At 38.8% G+C, this 22,232-nt stretch overlaps 1 protein-coding gene across 3 annotated transcripts in view; it reads left to right on the top strand.

The window, feature by feature from the left end:
• LOC131054895 (protein ALTERED SEED GERMINATION 2) overlaps positions 1-22,232 on the top strand; it is a 272,133-nt gene that overhangs the window by 89,348 nt on the left and 160,553 nt on the right. The gene's annotated exons all lie outside the window — the stretch shown is intronic.

Genomic DNA, 22,232 nt, shown 5'->3' with positions numbered 1-22,232 from the left:
GTCCATATAATCTTTCAAGGACATTTCAGTTTGGAGTCCTCCATCTCCCTGTTAGAATACTTTTGTCATTGATGTCAAATCCGAAAGAAATGATCAGATTGCATAACAGAAGACATTAACACATTGACTGATGCCGTGACATTGATGGCAGCAATACCTGCTATTTGGAATATGTTTCAGTTCGTCTGAAATGCATCTTGTTTATTATGTTTGCACACAGAACAATCAAGGATTGAACTTTTTAACCTGTCAATGATTATCTGAACCTGTATATCATTGTGACCTGATCGATATTCTTTTATTTGTGTTGGCTTCAATCAATATTTGTCATTTTAATGACACATCAATCATTGGAGGGAATTGGTAGTCTTTATTATTTTTCATCGATAGATGAAGATGGTTTGAAGTTTGTTCCTGACCTGTACAAATAGACAAAGTACCGTTGGATGATGTGGCAGTTAACTAAGTATTGGTTGGAAGTAGTTACAACTTCCTCCAAACTTCTTTAAAACCACCGCATGGTAATTATGGTATAGGTTTGATGGAAGATAGAGAGTTGATTTTAGAGAAAAGACATGTGAATAAAAGCTTTTTAATAGAAACATATATGATGGATGCATAGACGGTGAAAGTGTAAACAATCAATGAGTGTGTATTGATTTTGAAGATTGTTTTATCTACTTCATCAGCAAATTGAGTTGAAGAAATCCATATTACAAAAAAGGACTGTGGACAGAGACAAGTGGCACGGGTGGCTAGGTATCATTGGTTGTGCCTTGTTTAAGATATTCATTTATCATAGGACAATATTAGGTTCTTGCAGATTTGTTTTATATTTGATATCCTCAGAATATTTTACAGAAGGTTTATGTACATCACTGATGCTATACAGTAATGATTTTCTGAGTTTAAGTTTCAGATCATAGTGTGTGACGAACAGCAGTACTGGGAAGCTGTTTGCAGGTCTTTATCTGTTTTCAAATATACAGAAACATATTAAACTTTTTCGGCACTTGTTTCAGTGTGTCATTATGAAGTTATACAGAGACATTTGGCATCAAGACTTACTATATTTTAGCACATTTCATTTCTGTCTCAGATTGTTAGAATTGGCTTGTATAATTGATGATCATACTCTGTAACTGATTTGATTTTGGAGTTGGTGCTCCGAGATACTTGAGTTGGTGCTCAATGCATTGTGTTGTGTATTCGGAGGGTTGGTGCTCTCTTAAGGATTTTTATTGAGTTGGTGCTCAAAAGATTGTACAAGGATTAACTGTGAGGCTGGACTAGGGCAGTAGATCCTAGCAGCATATCTCATGTATTTGCTTGTGCCTTGCCTTCATTGTGTGGTGATTCCTTTCTGATTGGTGCTTTCATCTTGTTTTTCAGTTTAAAAGTAATTTATCAAAGGATTTCATTGGATAAAGTTTTTAGAATTATTTACTACTGGTTCACCCCCCCCGCTTTTCAGTAGTAAATCTGTGTTCTACACTACCCAGTCTTGTCGGCATTGGTCTTGAAGATCTACTATTGATCGTTCATTGTCTTCTTGTGGTGTCACACTTGGTATGAAAGTTGGCATCATGGGTTGGTAACTCTTTGTGGTTGACCCATGGTTTGGGCTTCCATTGTTCGATTGTCCTTCATTCCCTCCTTGATTATTATTATTGTTATTACCATTATTATTTGCTGAGACACTGAAAATAGTTTGTGTGAGCATGTCAAGTAGCTGAGCCATTCTTTGTTGAGTATTCCTTTGTTCATTAAAGAATTGATCTATCTTTCTGCTGAAATCTTCGTCTCCCATGCTTGTACCTCCTTGCTGATTCTGATTATCTTGTCCTGATCTTCTTCTTTGGAGAGTTTTATATTCTTTTCAGTCATAAACATTCACAGGCTTGTACGAATACAGCTCTGATACCACTTGTAATGTCCCCTTTTTGGTTACCTTAGAAGGCTGGGGCGATTACCTAATTCTGTCTTCTTACTTTATCAAATAATTACAATTAGAATCAAGTAAAGATGTTACACAAGATACCTATTGATATTTCTGATATATATGTATGGATATGTGCAAAATTGATGTTGAATGAGTAGCAATGTCTGATATACACTGATGGAAAATGCTATGAATGTTTACTGCTCTACCACTTGTAGTGATAAAGAATTGATACTATATCTGTACACAATATGCTTGTGTAAACGATATGTATTGCTTCCAACAGTAGGATTGCTATATCTGATATATCTATTTGTATATGCTATGATGACTGTAACGCTTTTCTAGATTACGACAGTAATATCTAGCGATGAAAATGAGCTATGTCTGCTATACAAATTGATTGTTACATGCTCCGATATTGGGCCTTCGGCTTTGCTATCTTCACGCTTCCAAGTTGGAATTATGAAGATATAAATAACTTTGATGATGTCGTTTTTTATTGGCCTTTGAGTGCTTGCGTTAATGGTGGTGCCTTCTTTAATTTTGAATGTGTTCTTTATGCAATGATTCTTGACTCGAGGTCAAATGCTCAGATTGAGCTATCCAATAGGATATATAAAAGAGATACAAAATCCACGATGATCAATTGGGAGATTGTGAATGCTCTCTTATATCGTGTGAATGATTGCCAAAGGATATGTCTTATGCCCCTTCTCTTCTCTTACTAATAGCACCTTTTCATTATTGATTAGATTTGTATTCTAATCGCACCTATTCACAATGTAATTGATTAGCCTTCAAATTCAGATTGATTAGACTTGGTGCTTAGTCACACCCTCTTCCATTCTGATTAACTCTCATACTAACAAGCGTTGTTTGTTAACTAATCATCTTTTCATACTGATTGTGCTTAACAATCAATATTCTTAATTACCCGTGTTTGTACTTAAGATTGGATAGCAATCCAATCATCATCGATGTGGAATTTGTTCATACCTCACCTGATGATAATAGTAATCATCCTTAACTTCTTCAGAATCGGTATTGCACACAAATTTCTATCCCGATGAATTTGTTTTTGAGAGATCCTTTAATACATTGTTATCATTGATGACGAACTCATCACTAATTATTAGTAATGTTCCTTATAATGTCAATGATGTTCTAGATCACTTAATCCTTGTCTTGTTGCAGATTGATATAGACTTTTTCATGCTTATCCTTTTTATTAGTGATTGTAGGAGCTTTCCTTCCTTATGTTTGCTAATAAATAAGTTTCAATCTTTATTTAAAACTTATTAAATCGTATATCTTCTAGTTCCTAAATGGGGGACATTACATCGTCTTCTTGCATCTTGCGACCAATGGCCTCCAGTTGATTGTGAATGTCCTTGATCTTCATAAGATGCTCCTCTAAGGACATCTTGTTGTCCATCATGATTGAGAACAACATGTTCTCAGGAAGAAAGCTCGACCTTTATCTAATTTCTCGTGCAGATCCTTCAGGTGAATATAGATTTCTTTAGCAATCTTGCCTAAGGGCACTTCCGAAAGCATCTCATCGGTGAGTGATAACTTAAGCAACATAACCGCTTCTTGGTTACGTTCATCAAACTTGTCTTGGTCTTTTCCTGCCACAGTGGGAGGAGTATATATACTTAGAACCATAGTTGAACTACTCACCATTAGCAAAAAATCGCCAAGGCCTGAAAAAAAAACTCGGCAAAAACTCGACAACTTAAAAACACGCTTAAATTTAATTAGAAATGCATTTTTTTTTGCAAAATTCAATGAGAAGATGCATCCAATGAGTCGATATGAGAACACAAAAGAAACAAGCGGAGTCTAGATATATTTAAATGCAAAGTGGGTACAAAATCGCATCCTCTTGAGGAATGCTGATGGCTGGAAGCAAAATAGTAAATAGTTTTTGTAAAACTAAAAGTAAATACATCATTACAGTTACATCTTCCTCTTCCCAGCTCTAGCAAAAACTAGGGGAGAGGTAGAACTAGAGGGTCTAGTCCTAGAAGTTTGCTATGGGCATGATTGTGCCTCCTTGCTTGGTATGTTTGGCTCAAGCTGTGGCTTGTCCTCCATCCTAGATGAAGCTATGTCTCTACCTGCTCTTGCCACTGACAATGACTCCTCATCCTCCTCCTCAACGTCATCCAGTGTGAAACCAAATCCACCCCCCTCCTCCTCCATAGCCTGCCTCTCCAAATCAGTGATGTCATCCTCGGTAAACAATGGAGGTTGCTCTTGTGATTTCCAATCATTGTAAGGATCTATATTATCCAAGTCAATTGAACCAGATGGTGCTTCCTCTACCTTCCTTATGCGCAATCGCAGATTATATTGCACAAAGACAAGGTCATTGAGGCGTTTCTGCGCTAACTTACTCCTCTTCTTCGTGTGGATGGCTTCAAACAAGCTCCTATTGCGCTCACAACTGGATGAGCTGGATGAACTACAAGGTTGACATAAGATTCTAAGGGCAATTTTTTTGAGATTTGGGGTATTTCCACCCCAACTTTGCCACCAAGCATCTGCAAAATAAAAAAATATTGAAAAGTTAGAAAGCAAAGAGAAAAGCGAAAACATAATTTATCAATTTATCAATCACTTTAGAGCCCAAAATCCAAATGGCAAATGTTATAACTTATACCTTGGGATTGATTGGTTCTTCCTCTCCTGGCTAGCTTTGAAGAGAATAGCTTACCCCTTGCTTCTTGATAATTTTGGAGTTCGCCCACAATGAGGTCTCTCACCTCAACCTTGGGTATCATCCTCTGAATGCATGTAGTGAGGCCATCCACGACCCCTCCATTAGGATCTGAGTAAGAACCCCCAAACTTAAAACGAGGGTTGAGGAAGTACCTTGCTGCATGAATGGGTTGGTGGAGCTGATTGTTCCACCTCTAATCCATAATTTCCCATCAGCTCCACCTCTAATCCATAATTTCCCAAATGGGATCAAATTTGAGTCCATCCCCCTTGTAGTAATTTTTGATAGACTCCTTGTCCCTATCCATGGCCACATAAATATACCCCATTGGGGTTTTATCCCCATCTACCAAGCGGAGAACTCTAACCAAGGGCTCTGACACCTACAATTGAAAAATACAAAGTACAAAAAGATTAATTAATGAAGTTACAAATTAGTAATGAGAGACTTGAATCAAGAATAATTAAAAATTCAAGTTTTGAAGTTACCTTCACAATCTCTGTAGCTTTTTGTGCAAAATGGTTGTCGAAGACTATGCGTGCGACACCCTCTCCTTCAACCTTCTTTGAATAAGGTGAGTCTAGCCATGCTTGACTCACAAACATTTGTTTCAAAAAAGTCAATGCAGTAAGAATGCTTTGCAACGTCAAGAAATTCATTACAAACCTTGTGACACCAACTCTCACCAAATCTCTCCCTTGGGTGTGCTCTTTCATCAAATGTAGAACCCAAGGGTGATTGTAAATATATTTCGTGATCCTCCTTGCATCTTCCACAATTGGAGTCACCCAATCAAGTTTTCCTATGTCCTCCAAAAGAAGGTCAAGGACATGTGTTGCAGAAGGTGTCCAAAACAAAGTGGGGTGCCTCTCTTGGAGGATTCTACTTGCAAAAGAAGTTATTCTTAAGAAAGATACAACCAAGAAAAACAAAGCCACAACAAATGAACATATTGCTAAAGGTGATAATTCAAAAAGATTCTACCTGCTGCCACATATGCTTTTGCATTATCTATGATGATTTGCACCACATTCTATACTCCCACCTCCATGACAATGTGCTCCAATATTCCAGCCAATGTTTCTGCATTTTTTATTAGAATATTTAATTATATTTTAGTCACCTATATTTAGTTCCTTGTTTAATGGTCATTTAGCTTTTTAGTTTTTAGCTCGTTAATTGTAAACTATTGCTTCTTTATTAAAGACGCATAGTTAGCTTTTATTTAATTTACTTTTAAGCTTTATTTAGCATTTAGCTTTTTAGTCTTTTACTTTAACGATCTGTTCTTTTTATAGAACATCGTCTTGTAACCTCTATATATACGTTTGTATATCGTTCGATTATATCATTTGATTATTGAATCAATTTTTTCACTGTATCAAATCATGAAAATTAAAATTTTCGAAATTTTTTTAATTAAAAATTTTTGAAAGTTTTTTTTAAAGAGATTTTTGTAAAGTCTCTTTTCTGGGCAAATTTTTAGGGCATTCTTGCAAGGTTCGTGCAGGTGGATTTCGTAGGAAAGTCGTGCTAGGGTTTGGCAGATCTGGTCTGAGTTTTTTTTGAAAAAAAAATTCGGATTTTCGTGGGTTGCACGTTTTTTTTCTCGGTGCATTTTTTTCCACCCGTTTCTGTCATAAAATTGCGATTTTTTCCTACACGCTTTTCGCGTTTTTTCTCTGTGATTCCCGACGGCGGGGATTTTTTTTAAAATCGTGACTTTTAACTTGTGATTAAAGTCGCGATAGAAGGGTTTTCTGAGCGACAACTTGTTTTTTGACGCAATTTTCGCGTTTTTCAGACTATACGAATTGCGAATCACAATTTTTCCGCGATTTTTCTGGCCGACCAATGCTTTTCTGTCGACACCTAGGGTTTTCTGGGCGACAGTGGGATTTCATTTTTCAACTTGTTGCACTTTCCAAATCGCGATTTTCGGCCCTAATTTTTCTATGTTCTCTGCACACGATTTCTCCCAAATCGCGATTTCAGTTTGGGTTCTGCCATAGGGTTTCTTACCAGTGCAAAAAATCCAACGGCTAGGGTTTATTCTCAGCAGGAATCATCTTTTTTTTACCGTTTTTAAAAAAAATCAGAGTTGACCTCGTTCAATCTCGATTTCCGTGATGGCATCTTTGACCAATATCATGTTGGAACACAGTTAGAAGTTCAACGGCTGCAACTACAACACTTGGAAACAACGCATGTTGACCATTTTTGAGTATTGTTGCCTTGATCAGATTGTTTTGGGCAAGGAATCTCGTCCTACGATAGCAGGTGATGATCAAGACAAACATGATGTGAAGAATCGAGAGGATGTCATGCTTATCAAACTCTCAGTCACAGATGATCGATTCCCTCAAGTGCCTTCAGGTAAAACAGCTAAAGGGATCTGGGATCTCTTGAAGGATCTTCATGAAACGTTTGACGAGAGCCGAGCTTTCTTTCTGAAGAATATGTTGTTTTTTATCATGATGGATGAGAAGTCATCTATCCAGGATCATCTTACGAAGATCAAAGACATTCGTGACCAGTTGGAAGCTATAGGCCGAATCATGGTGGAAGAGGATATGGTAGTGATCACGTTGAAAAGCCTTCCCAGATCTTACGAGCATTTCATTGATACGCTCAATATCTCCTCTACTAGTGTTGATCTGAAGTTTCCTGATCTTTGCAACAAGCTTCTACATCAGGATAGATGGAAGCAATAGTTTGGAAGCAGCGCTAGTTCATCCATTGAACAGGCTTTCACAGCCTCAGCTTCGCATAAGTACAAGGGTAAAGCTGTCAAGGTCAACCTTAGCAGTCTTCCAAGAAAAAGAGCTTACAATGTTCCTACTGTCATATATATGGCCATTTGGTGAAAGATTGCAGGAAATTGATAGCATCCCAACAATCCAAAGAGGGAGGGTCCAAGCAAAAAGCCAATTTTGCCACGCATCCTAATCAGAAGGAATTTGCCTTCTATGCGTTCATGGCCCAAACCCCATCTGATGATGTTCAATCATCAACTTGGTACATTGACTCTGGAGCCTCTCGACATTTCACATGTCGTCGAGATTGGTTTACAGAGTACATGTCTTTCACTGATTCAATGATCTTTGGTGGAGGCGAAGAGTATACTGTTGTCGGCAAGGGCAATGTTCAGATTTCATCTGGTGGGAGGGATTTGATATTCCTCAATGTATACTTTGTACCTGGTATGGAGCTCAATCTACTATCCGTCAGTCAGATTATGCAGCATTCACCACAGTTAGATGTCGTTTTCGGGTTTCACAAGTGCATCATTGTTGACAGGGACACTCGCACTACAGTTGCAGTTGGCATTGAGGATCAAGGTCTTTATTGATTTGTTGATTCTACTAGTTCTCAAGAGCTCGCCATGGCAGCTAGGAGTACTTCCATCAGCACTCTTTAGCATCAGCGATATGGACACCTGAATGTCCACTATCTCTCTCAGTTGGTTCGAGAGGATCTAGTTGTAGGATTACCTAAGATTCAAACTCAGAATCATGGAGTTTGTGGAGCGTGTCAAGCTGGAAAGCAGTAGAGGACTCCGTTTTCAGATGGAGACGCTTGGAGAGCATCCAAGGTCTTGCAGCTCGTTCATGCGGATATCTGTGGTCCCATGAACACTCCATCAAGCACTGGATGCAGGTATTTTCTATTATTTGTTGATGATTTCAGCAGATGCATGTGGGTTTATTTTCTTAAGCAGAAATCAAAGGTGTTCACCATGTTTGAGAAGTTTAAGGCCTTAGTGGAAAGAGTCTGGTTGTCAGATAGTGACTCTTCGGTCCGACAATGGAGGGGAATTTTGTTCTATAGAGTTCACCAACTTCTGTGCATCACATGGCATTAAGCATCAACTTACCACACCTTACACCCCTCAGCAGAATGGTGTTGTTGAGCAACATAGTCTTCGGAAAAATAACGCTTGGGTATTGTCATATCTCCGTCTAGGGAAGAAGCCCATTGGCTGCAAATGGGTGTTTAAAGTCAAGTATAAAACTAATGGAACCCTTGATAAGTACAAGGCTCGGTTAGTAGCAAAAGGGTTTTCACAGAAGGAAGGCATCGACTATGAGGAGACATTTGTTCCCATAGCCAAGATGAGTACCATTCGACTTGTCCTTGCTCTCTCAGCTCAGTTTGGATGGAACATCCATCAAATGGACGTCAAGAGTGCCTTTCTCAATGGTGAATTGCAAGAAGAAGTCTACATGACGCAACCTCCAGGTTTCAAGGTTGCCGGTAAGGAACACCAGGTGTGTAGACTAGTCAAAGCACTCTATGGCCTCAAACAAGCTCTTGGTGCATGGTATATAAAAATTGATAAGTACTTGATTGAACAAGGCTTTCAAAGGAGTCCATATCCCAATTTGTATGTCAAACATACTAGTGATGATATTCTATTTCTAGTAGTCTATGTTGAAGATCTCATCATTACTGGCAATGCATCACATTTGATCATGCAGGTCAAACATAATTTGTCTAAGCATTTTGGTATGACAGATTTGGGACTTCTCCATTATTGTCTCGGTGTAGAGGTTTGGCAGACTGATAGCCACATATTCATTTCTTAGTCAAAGTATGTCAAGAGCCTACTGGATAAGTTTCGAATGCAAGATTGCAAACTTGCATCTACACCTATGGAGATAGGGCTGAAATTATCAACCAAACCAGATTCACCTATAATGGATGAGTCTTCATTCAGGCAACTAGTGGGCAGCCTCATCTATCTCACCGCCACTAGACCTGACATCAGTTATGCTGTGAGCTATATTTCTCACTTCATGTTTGCCCCAAAAGTTGAACATTGGGTTGCAACAAAGCGTGTGCTTAGATATGTGAAGGGCACTCCTGATTTTGACATTCTGTACAACAGAAGCAAAGATCCTAGGTTGGTTGGTTTCACAGACTCAGATTGGGCAGGTTGTGTTGATGACAGAAAGTCAACCTCTGGGTATGTTTTCAGCTTGGGTACAGGTGCAGTCAAATGGACCAGCAAGAAACAACAAGCAATAGCTCTTTCCTCGACTGAAGCAGAGTATCGCGGAATTGTTAAGGCAGCATGTGAGGCAATTTGGCTACGTAGGATGCTTGCAGACATGCAAATGTCTCAACCATAGTTGAAAAACTCGGACTCGCCACGGACTCGGCAAACCAAAAATTTGGACTCGGACTCGGACTCGTGAAAGACTCGTGAAAGACTCGGCAAAAAAAAATAACCGTAGTTTTACAAAAAAACATAAAGAAATTAATGCATTTAGAGAACATAAGAGCCATAATTGAAACATTACACATGTCACATACTCATAGTTTCAAACTTTCAACTCTAAAATGTATAATACCAAGATTTCTTCAATGCTAATTATGCTTTTATATGGAGCCTAATCAGACTCAGAGGTTAAATTTTCCCTACTTCCATCGGCGCAATTTCCCCCTATATTTTTCGCCGGTTGTTTGGTGGTAGCACCCCCAAGTTGGGGTCAAGGGGCATCGCTGAAGGATCTTGAAATTTGACTAAGTCTGGAAAATTGAAGAATCCTCCAAAAACTAGATTTTGCATTATAACTCCTGGAGGTCCGAAACCACTCTCAAACATCCTGACAGTATATATGGAATATAACTTAAAGTATAAGAAAGAAGAAAGATATCTTTCTTATACTTAAATGTTATATTCCATATATGAATCCTGACGGAGAGACCAAATTTTTTCACATGCTAAACTCAATTTTAAAGCTCGCATGACTTTTTTTTTGGCTCGCGCGAGTCCATCTGAAAGACTCGCAAGTCCATGCAAAAGACTCGCGCGAGTCCTTGCAAAAGACTCGCGAGTCTTTTAGATGGACTCGCCAGGACTCGCCTCGCGAGTCCTTGGCGAGTCGACTCGTGGCTCCCATGGACTCGCGAGTCCGTGGCGAGTCCACGAGTTTTAAAACTATGGTCTCAACCAAGACCTACTCCTTTGTTTTGTGATAATCAAGGGGTTTTGAAATTAGCCAAAAATCCAGTCTTCCATGAGCGGACAAAGCATGTGGAGCTTCATTGTCATTTCATCTGCCAACATGTTGAAGATGGATCAGTGATACTGCAGTACATTCCTATAGAAGATCAGACTGCAGATATCCTCACCAGTTTCTCAACTTTAGAGGGCAACTTGGTGTGATAGATAGAATGACCATCAAGGGAGGGTATTAGAATATTTAATTATATTTTACTCACCTATATTTAGTTCCTTGTTTAATGGTCTTTTAGTTTTTTAGTTTTTAGCTCGTTAATTGTAAACTATTGCTTCTTTATTAAAGACGCATAGTTAGCTTTTATTTAATTTACTTTTAAGCTTTATTTAGCATTTAGCTTTTTAGTCTTTTACTTTAACGATATGTTCTTTTTATAGAACATCGTCTTGTAACCTCTATATATACGTTTGTATATCGTTCAATTAAATCATCCGATTATTGAATCAAATTTTTCATTTTTCACCTTACTGGAGGCATCAACCAATTTCAAGAACACCACATTGTCCTTGCAAGAAACCAAAAAATTAATAATGGTGTGGTTTTTGACATCTGTCCTTTTGGCGACTCTGCTGGGGACGCGAACGCATTCGGAAGCCTCACACTTTCGTTTGAAGTCTAGTGTCTTGCTGATTTTTCAGAATTTTATCACTTTGGTTTTTCAGATTTCTCTAAGCTGGAAGGTTTGCGTGTTTATATTCGTCGTAGGATGACTAAAAGTTCTCAAGAAATCTCTCCTGCTGAATGAGCTAGATTCCATTTGCTTACTAGTACATCCTCCCTTTCACGAACCACAAGTTACCCTTCGTCAAGGAAAAAGAAGTCTATCCCAAGTGAAAATTCCCCTTTCTTTTTCAAACCGTTGATATCTTCATCATCGAGTATGGCTAATCTACCTCCACCTCCTCCTTCCTGTCTGTGGGGAGCAACTTTTGGTCCTTTAGCCTTAACCCCACCTCTTCATCCACTTCCACAAGATTCTCGAAAAAATCTTCCCAAGTTCTATGGAGATGGAAAGCAACATCCCGATGAGCATGTTAAATCTTTCTATATGGCATGTGGTGTTCTTGGAATAGAACATCAAGATGTTGCTGTTCGTTTGTTCGTAGAAACTCTTCAGGGTATTGCAGCCGATTGGTTTTTCAATCTTGCTGCTGGTTCAATCATTTCTTGGAACTCGTTGAGAGACAAGTTTGAGGAACATTTCAAGCCTGCAGAAGATGAACACGCCTTGCTGGCCCAATTGACCCAAATGAAGAATGATACCCATGAAGGCATGCGGGAATTCATAGCTAAGTTCAACAAATTAGCAAATAGAATTCCTATCAATTCTCAACCTACTCCTGAGAATCTCAAGTGCTTGTTCATCAATACTCAGTTGCCTGAGGTCAGTTTCTTCTTAAGACGATCATCTCCTACTGATTTAGTTGTTTCTCAATCAATGGCTACTGAAATTGAGGACGATTTGATCCTAGCTGGTAAAATCAAAAGGGATTCTAATCGGTCCAAAGGGGGTTCACATATGGAGAGTTCATCTTCTGGTTCTATCGACCCAATGGTGCAAAAATTGGCAAATGAACTTCTTGCTTTAAAGAAGCAAGTATCTCAGAATTCCTATCCTACACCATACAAGGATATCCCAAGATAGACGTATCCTAATGCTGCTGCCAGTTATGCTGCTAAGAATCAACCCAAGCTACCTCCTCCTCCTGAGAGGCTTGCGCTTGAACCACCTCCTTCAAAGGCAGCAGTTGGTTATTATGAGATGGATCAAAATGAGTCTTCTTATTTTGATTATCAGTCTGATGATGTTGCTCTTCCTCAACAAGAAGAAGATGTAATTGGCGACTCTACTATACGCTATATGCACTATGATGACTCTGTTGCTGCTGAAAGGACTCATAATCAAGCATTTGTCGTGATGACAAGATCCCAGACTCGGTTGGCTCAACAAGATGAAGCCGCGAAAGTTGCAAGTGATTCTCAATCACCTGTTACTATTGCTAAAAGAGGAACACCGCTGCCCTATATTCCAAAGGATGTTGCGAAAAGTCAGGTAAGTAACAATAATCCTCCTTTTGCTTCTTCTATTGATCCCAAGCCCAGTATGCCTAACCCCAAACCACAATCGGACAATGTTCATCCCTCCCTAGCTGGTTCGTTTTAAGATTTTGATATTATTGATCATGCTAGGAAGACCAAGATTCAAATGTCTGAAGTTGAGTACTTACAAGCTAATCCTGATCAATTTGATAGACTAGTTGATTATGTTAAAAGTAAGGAAACTCGTCCTATACTTGAAAATACCACCCCTCAAGAACCCAAGAATTTGCCCAATCATTTGGTATCCATTCCATCAGCTACTCCAGGAAAGATAGAACCCTTTTATATTTCCCTGTTGATCAATGGTTTTCAATTGAGCAATTGTGTCTTGGATTCTAGTGCTTCTGATAATGTTATGCCCGCTAAAGTTGCTCAAGCTTTGGGGCTGACCTTGACCAAAACTTTTGGTCATTGTTATTCCATGGAAAACAAACAAGTGCCTCTTATTGGGCAAATCAAGGATGCTCAATTTGCATTTGCAGCTTTCCCAGATAATAAAGTAAAGATGACTGTTTTGGTAGCCGACGTTCCTGCATCATATGGAATGTTACTTGGCCGTAATTTTTGAAAGGATGTTGGAGGAGAACTCAACATGGATATGACCGAAGCAAGAATACCTGTCAAAGGTATTGTGCAGAAGTTAGTTCCTGAAAGAGAAACCAAGTACACGGTTGTCAAGTCTAATGATCCCCATGCTCAGATTCTTTTTGAATCTTCGGGTTTCGGGAACTATTATCTTCATATAGATGAAATCTCAGAGTTCGCTGAAGATTGCCCTTCTAGCAGCTCCGACATTTCACTACTTTCAACAAATGAATAATTCGCTGATATTGAGCAAGACCAAGCATCAGAAGATGGATCTTCAAGTTCATATATCATGGTTGAAGAAGCTTCATCTCTTGTTGCTGATGAAAATACTCCACTATCTACTCAACAAGAAGAGTTTCACTTTTCTCCTACACAAGATGAGAGTTCCTTCTTCTCCTATGGAGGAAGATGACAACTTTTCTTTTCATAATGCATCCATATTGGATGAAGGTAGCACTAGTTGTTCCAATGAAAACGACAGTTCAAATGATGTGTGGACTCTTGAGTTTGATGGTAGCTGCGCTACAAATGGATTTGGAGCTGGCGTAGTTCGCATATCTCCTAAGGGAGAGATCTTCCCTTATTCCTTCGAACTGCAATTTGCTAATACTAACAATACGGCTGAATATGAGTCACTTTTGTTAGGAATGAGCATTGCATTGAAAAGAGGAATCAGAAATCTTCACGCCCAGGGTGATGCAGAATTAGTAGTTTGTCAAGTAAGGAGTATATATCAGACTAGAAATGATAGACTCAAGCATTACCATAATTTGGTATGGGAAAATATTGAAGATTTTGATGCTTTTAGCATCTCAGTTGTGCCTCGTGAGTACAATGACAGGGTTGATTCCCTTGCTGTTTCAGCTACTTTGTTGGTTCCCCATCTTGACTTTGGTCAAGATAAATACATTATTGAATTAATCTGCAGAGCTAGTGTGCCTGACAATTGGGATCATTGGCAATGATGATAAGTAGATTAATAACTTCTTGCAAGCAGAAGATGGTTTCAACAACCTATACTTCGAAGGGAGTAATTCTCCTTCTTCTTCGTCATCAGATTCAATGTTTGAAACATCATCTAAATCGGATGAAAATATTCTTCAGCTGAAAGGAAATAAAATTCCCAAGGGGTTGGTTTCTCTTGAAAAACTTTTCGATCAACATGATCGTTATATCAAGAGACGGCAACAAGAAAGTGTTGATTCTCCTATGGGATATGAGAAATATAATATTGGCTCAGATGAAGACCTCAAATTTGTCAATATTGGCAATAACTACACTTCGGATGAAAGAGATCAGTTTATTCAGCTTTTGCGCCAATACCGTGATGTCTTGGCATATTTATAGGATGATCTTAAATCTTTTCAACCCAAGGAGGTGCAGCATGACATTCCCCTAAAGCTTGGTGCAGTTCCCTTTAGACAAAAGCAGCGCCAGTATAATCCAAAAATTTCAGGTACCATTCTTTCTGAGATTCAAAAAATGATTGATGCTCGGATTATCTTTCCCATCCATCATTCAACATGGTTGGCAAATATAGTTCCGGTACGTAAGAAGAATGGAGAAATACGTATTTGTGTTGATTTCAGAAATCTTAACCAATTGTCACTCAAGGATAATTATCCGTTGCCAATCATGGATCAAGTTTTGCAAACGGTGACCGGATCTGAAATGCTATCTATGTTAGATAGATTTTCAGGATATAATCAAATTGAGGTTAGTGAATCTGATCAGCATAAGAGTGCATTCACTACTCCATGGGGTATGTTTGCCTATCGTAGAATGCCTTTTGGGTTGATCAATGTAGGAGCTACTTTCCAACGAGCTATGGACTTGGCCTTCCGTGGTACCTTGGGAAGATATATTGTAGTATATCTTGATGATCTTATTGTTTTTTCCAAAGACCGTGAGAATCATCTTTTTCACCTCAAAGATGTATTTGAAAGATGTCACAAGCATGGCATCTCTCTTAATCCCAAGGAGTCAGTTTTTGGGGTGACTGAGGGAAAAATTCTTGGTCATATTGTTTCCAAGGAGGGGATAAAAATTGATCCTGAAAGGGTTAAATCTATTCAAACTCTTCCTTTGCCGTCCAGTAAGACCACTGTTCATTTCTTCTTTGGTAAGGTAAATTTTCTGCGGAGATTCATTCTGGACTTTGCAGAGAAGACTCGTCATATCGTTTATATGATGAAAGGAAAGACCCTTTTTTTGCTAGAATTCAAAAGGAAAAGCTGGATTCAATGTAATCAAGGATGCAATTGCTCACGCGCCTGTGTTGGTATGTCCCAACTACACCAAGGAGTTTATCATGTATAGTTATGCTTCCGAGCATACTATGTCTGCTATTTTAATGCAGTAGAATTCAGAGGAGATTGAATCTCCTATTGCTTTCATGAGTTGTCCTCTAAAGTCTCATGAACTCAAGTATTCCTCTATTGAGAAGAATGCCTATGCTGTTGTTAAAGCAGTCAAGAATTTCCGTGTTTACATCCTGAATTCCCATACTGTTGTGTTAGTTCCTGATACATCAGTCAAGTCTATCTTGACACAACAGGAGTTTGGCACAAAAAGAGGGAATTGGATTGCCAAAATCCAAGAGTATGATTTGGAGATTAGGCCTACAAAGCTTGTTAGGGGAAGAGGACTTTGTCAGCTCATGGCAGAAGGGATTCCAGAGGAGCAAGAATTGGATGATTCTTCAGTACTACTGATGAATGGTTTTATAATATAGCATTTTTCTTGACTTATGGTGAATGTCCACAACATTTGTCGTTCAAGGAAAAGAGGAGTATCAAGCTGAACGCTGCGAACTTTGTATTATGGGATATTGGTTTGTACAAAAGAGCAATTGATGGTACTTTCCTTCGTTGTGTTGACAAAGCACAAGAAGCCAAATTGTTAGAATCTTTCCATGATAAGGCTTGTGGTGGTCATTTTTCCGCACCAGTGACTTCTCAAAAAATTTTGAGAGGTAAGTATTATTGGCCTACGCTCTTTCAAGATGCTTTTAGATGGGCGCGAAAATGTATACATTGTCAGCAGTTTGTGGGCAAACAAAAACTTGCAGTGTTATCATTGAAACCGATGATTGTTGAAGAACCTTTTCGGCAATGGGGTATTGATTTCATTGGTGTGATCAATCCTTCTTCAAGTGCAGGTCATTCGTATGTTCTTACTGCTACAGACTACTTCACCAAATGAGAATATTATTTCCAGGTTTGGTGTTCCACACAAGATCGTGACTGATAATGCAGCCACATTTTCTTCCTCTGAAATTACACAATTTTGCTTTGAATATGGTATTTTGTTAACTCATTCATCCAATTATTACCACCAAGGTAATGGTCAGGCCGAATCAAGTAACAAGAATTTGATTACCATTATTCGCAAGCTTGTGGAAGAGAACCAAAGGTCTTGGCATAAGGCTCTTTATGATGCTTTATGGGCGGACAAAATTACACCCAAAAGGGCTATTGGTATGTCACCATTTCAGCTTCTTTATGGGATCAATGCAGAAATACCCGTCACTTTGGAACTTCCTGCTCTTAAATTGGCTAAAGCAATTGAAGATCAAACTTTTGAAAATGCTTTAGACAAGAGAATCATGTACCTTTCTCAGCTGGAAGAACAAAGAACACAAGTGGTAGACCGGATCGCTCAGCACCAACAACAAGTCAAAGTCCTTTTTGATAAAAAAAGAAAAGCAAAGAGGATTCCAAGTGGGTGATCGTGTGTTGCTTTGGGATAAGCGAAGGGAACCGAAAGGTTTACATGGAAAATTTGATTCTCTTTGGCGAGGACCCTTCACTATTCACCATATTGCTGGAGAAGATAGTTTTATCTTGGCTTATCATGATGGTACACCATTTGCGCTGCCCTATAATGGCCAGCATTTGAAGCATTACTTTGAATGAAAGTTCTAGGTAACTTGTAAATAATGTTTATATCTTTTTCTTTTTCTTTTTGTCTTTTTGTTTGTTTGTTTTTGTGTTGATTGACTCTGTGGCCCAATGGATAAGAGGAAGGCACTTAGAGATTTGGTTTCTTTTCTTTCACAATCTTGAAGGATAAATGAAAGAATTCCCCAGTCAGAGCTAGTTGTTGTACTCATTTTTGTTTTAAACAATGAAGGACCATTACATAAAATTTTTGTCAAAACATAAAAATTTAACTCTACGACATGCTTCCCGAGACATAATTTTGCTTCACCCTTGGACTGGCTTAATCCTCATTCCATCCTCAAACCACGTTTCAAATTTCATCGCATTCTGGGTTCGTTTGCTATGTCTTTCCTTCAATTTCAAGTTTTTTCTCCCTGACTGCAGGTGGGAAATTTTCCTTAAATTGCAAGTTTTAATGATTTTCTTTGTTTTAGTCTTTATAGGGAAATTTTTAGCTAATTACAAGTGCACTTTATGAAAAAAGAACTTGTAACTTACTTTTAATTTCCCCCTTGATGCTTTTTGGCTTTTTAAGTCATAATAGGGATTTATTGGATAAGTTACAAGTTAATTTTAAATTGCATATTTAAAAGTCACTTGTAATTCTTTTGTAGAATCCTTATTTTTGTGTTTTTTGCTTGTAATGGGGATTTTATTCCCCTATTATATGTGTTAAGTTATTAAAACTTGTTGAAGGGATTTTATTTTCCCTTTACAAGTTACTATAACTTGTATATCTCTTTCAAAAACCCGATTTTGCTTAGAATGGAGAAAAGTTACATATTAAAACTTGCAATTGAGTTTTAAAAACCTGATTTGCTCCATAAGTGAAAATAAAAGCATTTTAAACTTGCTAAGGGGTTTATAAAACCCAATTTTGCCTTGTGGGAAGAAAAGTGAAATTCTAAAACTTGTAATGTGAGAATAGAAACCCGATTTTCACTACATTATGCAAAATCGAACTTGTTGCATTCTTCTAAAAACCCGACCAGCTTCTTAGGCAAATTTGTTGAAGGATTTGGTTGACATTTTCCACCGATTTTTGTGGAGAAATCTTGGGAGGAGAAAGGTGTTTAGGTTTCCTTGCTATTTCCATGCATTTTGAAACTCTTCTCATGCCATTTGGTGGATTTATTTGCTGGTTTGAAGGCGTTTAACAGCAAAAACATTTTTGAAAAATGCCACGTTTTTCTTATTCAAGTGCTACGAAACTTGCCTCTCCTAAGTCGTTTTGGCTTCTTTCATCTAGGCGTGGAGGTTGAAGTTATTATTTGACCGATTCTTCATTCTTTTGGAAGGTGTTTTTGCTGCTAATAACGTTTTTCAAAAACGTGGCAAGGGTTTTGGGAGTTTGTTCATTGCTTATTTAAGGGATTGTTTTCTTCATTCCAAGATTGTTCATCTTTTGAAGAAGCATTTCGGATTGAAGCAAGGTATGATTTCTTTTCTTCTTGTTTCATTTTCTTGTTTTCTTGTTTTTCCATTCTAGTTGTAAATTTGTGTATATGTTTATTTTGCCCCAAGAATCGGTTTTGTGAGAGAGATTTTCCCCTTTCCAAAGCAATTTATGAATTGCATTAATCTTCCCCATTTTCCCTCTTCACTTGTATTCGGGATTTTAAATCCCGATTATAAGTTGGATGAAAATAATTGATCTTCCCATGGTTATAAGAATTTAACCATCTTATGGTGAAATTCCAAGTTGCAAAGATGAAAAATACCCATCCTTCCAAAACTGGGTTTTTAGAACCGGATTGCATGTCCAAAGTTCTTCCCATTTTCTTGAAAATGACATTCCCAAAACCTTCCTATTTTTATCTATCCATATTGCTTATATCCGTACTTTCCGTTCACGTCATTTCCCCAAAAGTCTAAATCTCATTTTTCACTCATTTCTCCATTTTCCGTTTTACAAGTATACTTGCATTGAGGTTGTTAAAAGTCCGATTGCATGTTCATTCTTCCCAGCTTGTATACTTGTAAAACTTTCCGCAAGATCCGAAATTGGTCAAAGTCAAATTTCCACCTTTCCCATTTATTTCCCATCTTTCTCTCACAAATTCGTGAAGTGCAAGGGTTGGAGTTCTTCCCATTTGAAGAAGGAAAAATGTTAGTTGCAGCTGATTATGATGTTGCCTTAACACTTTTAAGTCTTCATCGCAGTATACCAGGTTATCGTTCAATGTCAGATTTACCATCCTCTCCTATTCCGAAGAAGATGAAGTATAAATATGACAAGTACCAGAATGAAGTTTCACCTTCGCAAGTTTCCTCTCCTTTGGATCACATAAAAGACACGGAGATAAGGCATGTGGACATGTCAGAATTCGTCAAGAGAGTGGAGGATCCGCATGATAGTAATATGCAGCGGCTGTTGGACAGCCACATCCATCACGCATCCTCTTTTCCAGTGGCTGCCCTAGAACCTGAATTTGTTCTTGCTTGCGCCCATTGCTTTGACAAGGAGATGAGAACCATTAAAAATGATGATGGTGAGGCAATAATCCGCCTTGATGCAGATACAATTGAGAAAGTCTTGAGAATACCACCAACACCTGTTTATATGGAAATTTCAAAGGATAGTGCAGCCAAGTACTATGTAAAGAGGGAAAAGGACTACAAACGTCATATTAACAGGTGGATTCATAAGCCACGAGCTGCCTTCAAAAGGTGGGCTAAGTTGTACCATTGTGACTTTAAGTGGGAAATTGAAGACATCATTACTCTCCTCAGCAGGATGATGGGTCTTGAACACTCTAATGTTTTTGAACCCTGGATGTATCAATTTACCATGTTCATAAGACAATCCCATCATATATCATGGGGAGAGATTATCAGTGATGCTTTGTGCGAGCAACTTGCAGCAGTCCCAACCACCATGAGTTTCTATATGAATTCATACTTAGTGTATTTGGCAACGTCACTAAGACATTTCCCTGGTCTTTCTACCAAGGGTGATCGCTTGCTTATACCTGCGTGGGAATATTATGATCAATTGCCTTTGAGACCCAACAGATTACATTTCAGAAGAGTTCAAGATGCATTTTTTGGTTACTTCATGTGCCAGTTTGACAAAACTCTGAAGAACAGAAGGGTGTCAGATGAAGCATGGGAAAGAGTTAATGAGTATGGGTGCTTATTTCTCCAATTCCCAACTTTCACTTATGTGAGAGTCGGATGCTACAGTGGGCAACCATATATGCTCCCTAGATACCCGACTGATAAGATCATTCTTATGGAGTTGGGAAGACAGATCATGGCTGTGCATGCTCATCAATCTGTCAGACATAAGGTCGGAATGGGGATTTCTACAACAAACCCATTAAAAATTGGCCGGTATTCTCTTGTCACATCTGTAAAAGCTAAAGCTATGGAGATTGAGATGCAAGAGATTAAACTCAAAAGGTTTAAGTCCAGGGCAGATTTTGATTACCAAAGTATGAAGGAAAAGATCAAAAAGTCCTTTGTGCATGTGCATCGTATTGAGGATATCTGGGTAGATCTTCGTACAAAAATGGAGGTTTTCAAGATGGACTACTGCAGGCTTACCATTGAGCAGGTTATTGATCTGAACTTGGTGGACATTCCGCAAGGCTTACCATTGAGCAGGTTATTGATCTGAACTTGGTGGACATTCCGCAAGGAATGATCGATGATGGTCATGTGCTCGATCCAGAGTACGTCTCACAAAGGGTTGAGGAATCCCCACTTCTTTTAATCCAATGGTCGCATAAAGAATGCACGTCCATTCTTGAAAGATTTCGGCCTATCTTGGCTAACACCAACACTTGGCTCAGAGGTAATGGTGTTAGACTCATAAAGATCAAGGTTGGGAAAGAAGATGACTCTACAGGGCCGCTTGGACGTAAGTCTGAGATTCAGATTGACAACAAGGAAGGTGCATCATCTTCAAGCACCATGATCAAATTGCGGGTTAGTCGGGCAATAGTGCTTCCTCCTGAGGAGGCGACAACTCGTGGAAAGGAAAAGTCCCGGCTTCATGTTCATGTGATCGATCCTGATAATCCAGAAGGACAACAATCAGATGATGCTCCTAAGTCTCTAGCTTCGGACTCACCTCATGAGATTCCTTCCTCAGTTTCCATTGAGATGCCTCTTTCTCCTCTTGACGCAATAGTGGAAGAGTCTCCTCAGAATGTCGTTCCTATTTCAGCAGTTGAGTCGCCTCCTAATCATCAACAAGAGAGTTCGCTGGAAATTCTTGAGGATACTCCTACATGTATCCATTTGTCAGAGATTGATACCTCTACTTCTGGCTTTGAAGAATTTATGAGGCAATCTTCATGCCCATTGGTTACTGAGCAAACCATGGCCACCATCCAAACAGATACTCCTCCCAGGGTGACCACGGCTGTTGAAACAGAAACTGCTTCTCCTTCGCCTTCAGTAGCTACTAGAGGAGATTTAGTCGTTTTACCTCCATGGCTTAGTTCTTTTACCCCAAAGAGGAAGAAGCAAGAAATCTCTCCTGATGTCTTTGACTATCAGCAACTCAAACAACAGTCTAGGCCCAAGGTTGCTAAAAAGGTCAAGACAATCTCAAGAGTAGCTGTTGATAGCAATAAGATGAAAGTGGCAAAAAATGTTGAGCCCCTTGCAGATAAGCGACGTGAGGAAATGCAAGCTACTGATTACAGGGTTACAAGGATAGAATTGGGCAAACAAACACATGAAGTGGTCAAACATGATGCGCGGCAATTCATAGCCTCACTAGTGCAGCGGTATGATGAACTTCTAGCAAAGAAAGACAAGCTAGAAGAGGAGAACCGGCAACTTGCTGCAGCTGTTCATAAAATTACAAAACCTGTTGGTGAAGGGAGTAATCCTACAAGTTCTTCTGGTTCCCAAGAATCAATTCGGGGAGTTGAAAGAGCTGC

This window comes from Cryptomeria japonica, chromosome 2 (assembly GCF_030272615.1).
Source record: "Cryptomeria japonica chromosome 2, Sugi_1.0, whole genome shotgun sequence".
Taxonomy (NCBI): Eukaryota; Viridiplantae; Streptophyta; class Pinopsida; order Cupressales; family Cupressaceae; genus Cryptomeria; species Cryptomeria japonica.
This window is presented reverse-complemented; position numbering and strand designations above follow the sequence as displayed.